Genomic DNA, 7,295 nt, shown 5'->3' with positions numbered 1-7,295 from the left:
ACCTTCAGTTTTGTTGCCCTGATGATTATGCAGAAATACCTAATGCAATTTTTGTTTTAGATCAGCAATGTTTATATCAACTATAATTGTTCATTTCAGACAAGCACACTGAGGTTTTGACACAGGAGATATATTTCTTCCATCACTGCATAAAGAACACAGAACACAAACAAAAATTAATGAAGCCATTATAGCTGTCCAGGCAATTATTGCTGATCCAAAGACAAACCACAGGCTGGAAAACGTTGGAAGATGAACATTTAGGATTTCAGTTTTTTGTTTAACTAGTATAGTCAGAGCCTACACACAATTCTGGAATGTGTAAGGAAATCAAATGTTATTTTTTCAGGAAATGAGACCGCATATTTGACCAAATTCTTTGCCATTTAGGCTTTTCTCCCTCTAGGAAGTGTTAAGGAAAATGAGAAGTTAAATTAAAAGAAGAAAAATACTATGTATACAAAGATATTCACTTTAATATATCTACAATAGCTAAAGTTGGGGGAAATATAAAGCCCAACAGAGTGAAATAACTTGAGCTTAGGACAATCACAAATCACTGAACTTCCTATACCCCAGTTCTGACCTCCATAAAATGCCAATACACAGAAAACTATCTACTCAACTATCTAATGTTCCACTACATCTCATACCTAAAAGTCCTGAGTACTTTCATATAGTCTAATAATAATCTTCAGAACAATTCTCTGATATTTATCCCATTTTCACATATGATGAATGAATTTAGGAAGACTTGGCGCGCTCATACAAGGTAGTCAAAGTCGTGCAGCTGTTAAGTGACGAAGCTAGAATTTCAGTCACATCTACAAAGCTCAAACACTGCTCCTAGAACATTTCTAAACTAAATATTCTCCTCCTAAACATTCTTTTCTTCCTAACTTCCTTTTTCCTTCCCCTGAACAACCATGTTCAAATTCTTAATGTCATTTCCTTCCCCTTCCAGAAAATTGAAATAACTCTTATATCTTCCCTCCTACATCATTCTTCAGCAATCCTTACTACCCCTCTGCTGGGAAACTGAAATTGTTCTGTTTCTTGTCTTATTGGCCCCAGTCTCTGCAAGTCTTCAGTCCACTCTAGGACCATCTCATCTTCTTCCACCTGAACCCCTGTAGTGGCTTGGTTCCCTAAACCCTATCATGTAAAGGGTGAAGTGACCTTGTTGTCCGAACCCTTTTATGCTCGTGCTTAGTCATTCAGTCATGTCCAACTCTTTGAGACTCCATGGACTGTAGCCCACCAGGTTCCTCTGTCCATGGGGATTCTCCAGGCAAGAATACTGGAGTGGGTTGCCATGCCCTCCACCAGGGGATCATCCCAAACCTAGGATCAAATCCAGGTCTCCCACACTGCAGGTACATTCTTTACCAGCTGAGCTACCAGGGAAGCCCTGAACCCCTTTAGTCTGTCCTCAGTCAAAATGGCAAAAGTTGTCACCTACTGCTTTCATTTATACATTCTAATCTTCAAGTAAACTTGAAAAGGCATAGTTTAATTTACATCCTGCATCTTTCTTCTTGTATGCTTTATTCTGTTTCCTCATTCTGCAATTCTTCCTTATTTTACCCAATTCTAATTTTCTCAGGTAAATGTTAATACCCTGTAAAGAAAGTCTTTAAAGATCAGCATCATTCTGTATAGGCATTTTTATAACCCACATTAAATGCACACCTTTTCCATTTGCTTTAAAATGTTTTAAAAACATTTTAATAGTATATTATTCTCTAATTTGGGAGTATTCAGTTTGCTTCCTTTTTTTTAAAAAAAAAGCTATTTTTACATTACCATAATAATCCTTTTTTAAAGTACAAAACTTCTGATTATATCTTGGCAAGAATTTTCCTGGGAATTTTTTTTTTAATAGAAGTATAGTTGATTTACAATATTATATTAGTTTGAAGGATACAGCATAGTGATTCAGTTTTTATAGATTATACTTCACTTAAAGCTATTACAAAATAATGATTGTATTCTCTGTGTTGTATGATGCTCCCTGTTACTTATTTATCTTTAATTATAGTATAATCACTTTACAGTGTACTAGTTCCTGCTATACAACACAGCAAATCAGCTATGCCGCTGTGCTGCACTCAGTCGTGTCCAACTCTCTGCAATCCCACGGACTGTAGCCCACCAGCCTCCTCTGTCAAGGGAATTTTCCAGGCAAGAATACTGAAGTGGGTTGCCATTTCCTACTGCCAGGGATATCCCTGGCCCAGAGATCGAACCAGCATCTCTTCTGTCTCCTGCATTGGCAAGTGGATTCTTCACCACTGTACCACCTGAAACCCAAATCAGTGATGTGTTTGCATATATCCTATCCTTCTTGACCCTCTCTCCCAGCCCCTCGTCCCACTCCCCTCGGTCATGACAGAGCACTGGTCTTGAGCTCTCTGCAATATACAGCAGGTTCCCACTACTATCTGCTTTACACCTGGGAGTGTATATATGTCAATGCTACTCTCTCAATTTGTCCCACACTTCCCTTTCCCACCTGTGTCCATATGTTCATTCTCTCCATCTGGGTCTCTATTCTTGCCCTGGAAATAGGTCCACCTTACCATTTTTCTAGAGTCCATGAATATGCATTAATCCCTGATAACTCAGTTGGTAAAGAATCTACCTGTAATTCAGGAGACCCTGGTTTGATTCCTGGGTTGGGAAGATCCACTGGACAAGGGATAGGCTACTCACTCCAGTATTCTTGGGCTTCCCTTGTGGCTCAGCTGGTAAAGAATCCACCTGCAATTGGAGACGGGAAAGGCTACCCACTCCAGTATTGTGGCCTAGAGAATTCCATGGACTGTATAGTCCATGGGGTCACAAAGAGTTGGACAAGGCTGACAACTTTCACTTCACTATGCAATATTTATTTTTATGGCTTACTTCATTTTGTATGAGAGACTCTAGGTATATCCACATAACTACAAATGGCTCAGTTTTGCTCCTTTTTATGGCTGAGTAATAAAGATTTAAAGGAATTGCAATCAAACAGTCACAATAGGTGTCTCCAAATGGCAGGTGGGGTTATGTTTATTTTGTTTTCTTTTTTAACATTGTAGTTCAGTTCAGTTCAGTTGCCCAGTTGTGTATGACTCTTGGCGATCCCATGGACTGCAGCATGCCAGTTGTCCATCACCAACTCCCAGAGCTTACTCAAACTCATGTCCATTGAGTCAGTGACGCCACCCAACCCTTTCATCCTCTGTCGTCCCCTTCTCCTCCTGCCTTCAATCTCTCCTAGCATCAGGGTCTTTTCTAACGAGCCAGTTCTTCGCATCAGGTGGCCAAAGTAATGGAGTTTCAGCTTCAGCATCAGTCCTTCCAATGAATATTCAGGACTGATTTCCTTTAGGATGGACTGGTTGGATCTCTTTGCAGTCCAAGGGACTCTCAAGAGTCTTCTCCAATACCACAGTTCAAAAGCATCAATTCTTCGACACTTAGTTTTCTTTATAGGTCCAACTCTCACATCCATACATGACTACTGGAAAAACCATAGCTTTCACTAGATTGACCTTTGTTGGCAAAGAAATATCTCTGCTTTTTATTACACTATCTAGGTTGGTCTAACATTCTAAGTTATATATAATGAGCATTTATTTTCATCATTTGAAAATAATGTTATTGATGACTTTCAATATACTGTGAGCTGAGGAGAAATTAAAGAGAAAGGTGTAGACATATTTGACTGAAGTCATGTATGTTTTTTCTTGAAGACCTCAATGAAATCTGAGGCACATTTAAAGGCATATGTCAGATGCATGAGATGTGGGTTGGGAAGATTCCCTGGAGGAGGCAATGGCAACCTCTTTCAGTATTCTTTCCTGGAAAATTCAATGGAAGAGGAGCCTGATGTGCTACAGTCCATGGGATTGCAAAGAGTTGGACATGACTAAGTGACTGAGCACACATGCATGTCAGTCTAGAAAGATGTGTTCTAGATGCCAGAATAAGATCATCCCATTGAGAGTCTCTGGAATGTGAAAAGGGAAGAAAAATTGGTTTGCTTGCTTGTTGTTTGGAAGAATGCAGCTTGGGATAGCTATTGTGGCTAGGGGGAAGTTTTAAGAATATATTCTGGGCATAGTGAGTTCATACTTAGTGTTGAGAACAATCCAAATGGGATAGGTTTTGTTGTTCAACTATGAGCACAGAGAATAATACTGCAATTTGATTTGCACTAAAAGAGTCAATAGAATGATGTTAGATGACATCAGAAGAAATGGAATAGATAATAAACCATGTAGTAGAACAAGGCTATTCTTGCTGCTGTGCTCTCCTGACCACAGAGCAGGGAAATTTGCCTAATTATAATAGATTAAATTCATATATGCAAATGTGGGATGAGAAACACCACATGTGGCTATTAAAAATAAATAAATAAATATTAGCCAATAGATGTCATAAATGAGCTACAGTGGTATATTCAAACATAAGTTTTAAATGAACAATCAGAGGAAAGGCCACTTAAGCTTTAATATCAAACTACAAAACTCTAATAACTGCAGGAATAAAGACTGCCACTTTCATCACATGATATGGAGAGAAGACAATCATAGCTCTGAGGATAATAGTCCTTTCTCACTGGTTACTTAAGTTATTTGAGAGAAGTGTAAGCAAAAGAGGACTTTCTGCCTAGATATATATATACAGTATCTCAGGGAACAAATATATTGCAATGTGTTATATATTCATGAAGTTGTACCTGAAATTTTTCATTTTGTTGTCTCCACTGGTCATAGGCTCAGAAGAAATTGGCAGTATCAAATTCTATTCAGAAAGTGAGTCAAGAATTTAAAGTAAAAGCTAATATTATAAAATTTAATTTTTATAAAGATAGGAGACAAAAATATAAAAATCTTAGAGAAAACAAATTAGAACATAAGTATCACTAACCATGAAAGAAAAATGATACATTTAATTTCATCAAACCTTAAAACTATTCATCAAAAATTATCATAAATAAAATGAAATGACAAGTTAGACACTGATGAAAATATTTATAATAGAATATCCTTGTCAAAGAGCTCTTATAAATTAATAACCAAAAGACAAATTCAATTTTTTTAAATGGGCAAAATCTTAAGCAGATATTCACAGAAAAACCTAAATGAATGGCTGGTCAGCATACAAAAAGATATTCAGCATCACTAGTCATGAGAACAATGAGAAATCAAAACCACAATGAGATCTCACTATATACCAACCAGAAATGATTAAACTTCACACTAACAATATCAGATTGGGGCAAAATTTGGAGCAATTGAAGTATTCATATATAGTTGGTATGAGTGTAAAAGGGTACACTCCCTTTGGAAAACTGTGTGGCAGCGTCTTAAAAAATTAAGCATCACCTACTTTATGACTTAGCAGTTCCAGTCCTAGGTATATACCCAAGATCAGTAAATGTATATGTCAATAAAAAGTCCTACACAAAAATGTCCACAACAGCTTTATTCATAATAAGCCCAAACTGAAAACAATACATTTATCAGCAGGAGAATGGATAAACAACCAGTGGTACCATTTACACAGAAGGATATTATGGAGAAAATAAAAGGAAAAAATTACTAATATAACTGCAATTTGAAGAATCTCAGAATGTTTTGTCAAGCAGAAGTAGCCACAAAAGTACATACTATATAATGTTCAATAACGTGAATTCTGGAAACAAGCAAAAGTAAAAGTGATTATGGAAATCAGAAAATGGTTGCCTCCGGTGGGGTTAAAAGATGTAGGTTGACTGCGAAGAGGCACAAGGGAACCCTCTGTAGTGATAGGTATGAGGCATGCCTTCATTTATCTGACAAATGTGTGAATACCTATATTTATATAAATTTCAGATATATACCTAAGACCTGTGCATTTTGCTGTCTTTATGCTGTTCCTCAGGAAAAAGCAAATCATAAAAAAGTACTGAAGAGTAGACTTTAAGTAAACCAAGCCTTGTAAAAAAAAAGCACTAAAACAAGCAACAAAAAAAAGATTTTTAAATTTATGATCTAAGTGAGAATAATGTAAAGGTATACCTCACTACTTGGCCTGTTTCCATCTGCTCATCACTTTCATTTCCATCTATTTGGCAAAGTTGAGTGGTTTTTACACAGTGGAACAGACATTAATAAGAGGGAATTGAAGCCTAAGGGAACAGATTATTAAGTGCTGGCTTTGTCACTAACCTGTTTTGTGATCTTGGGCAAGTCAGTTCTTCTGAACCTCTGCTTCCTCATCAGTAATATGAGGACCAGACTGGATAATTTCTAAGGCTACTTCCAGTTCTTTCTGTATGTAATTCCAAATGAGAGTTATGCTTCTTAATACAAAGAAAAGCACCAGAGTTCTATAGTGACCTAATGAAACATTTGGCAGCATCAATAGACCAGGCAGATATTTCAAAATGTTGGGCTGCCAAGAAAAGCTTACCATGGTCATAAGCCCATTCCACAATGATATATTGGTCATGCTAGTGTTGACAGCATGTCATGTGATCCCCTCCCAAATGATGCTAAGTAAAGCAAGGCTATGAATGAGATCCAGGGATACCTAATTCTTTGTATGCAACCCTGTTAAGAGATTCAAGAAAAGACTTGGAAGCTGATATTAAGATCTGTTCCCAGTCCTTTGGAAAACCTTTTCAACTCATCTGACCAAGCACTCAAGAAGGAACAAACAACCAATGTTCTAAATAAAAGCATTCCTGTGGGCTTAAAAAAGTTACAGTACCATTAAATAAAACTTTTTTTAGGTTAGCCATTTAATTTCCAATAATAATAATATATTCGAGTGTCCTGAACGACTATGTAAAGATGTTAATCGTTCATCTCATTTTACAGATACTAATGCCTTCTGAAGATTGGAAAAGGGGTAGCCTGCCCACCTCCCAAAGCTATATAAAACCAATTCAAAAGTACAGTGAGTTCTGAAGATGAGACACAAATTTATTCATTCCTTAAGGATATTATTCAGTGCATTTCAAAAATTGACTGAGGCTGAGTAGTCCACATAATTTATCACTCATCTCCCAGAATCCTTTGAGTCCAAAGAATCCAAGTAATAACAGGACCTTTTCCTTCCTAAGGCATTCATGGTTCACGACTAAAGAATAAAGAACATTTTTAAAGCAAATCCAAGTGATTTCATTAAAGGCAAAGAAGTGGATTTCATGTTTTCCTGCTAATTACATACATTCATCCTGGAGGCATCCTAAGTGCAATAAATAAATACATATATCATTTTCTGCAAAGGTTGTTTGTCTATTCATTTGTTTTGTG

Source organism: Muntiacus reevesi, chromosome 14 (genome assembly GCF_963930625.1).
Source record: "Muntiacus reevesi chromosome 14, mMunRee1.1, whole genome shotgun sequence".
NCBI lineage: Eukaryota > Metazoa > Chordata > Mammalia > Artiodactyla > Cervidae > Muntiacus > Muntiacus reevesi.
Note: the sequence above shows the minus strand (reverse complement) of the source record.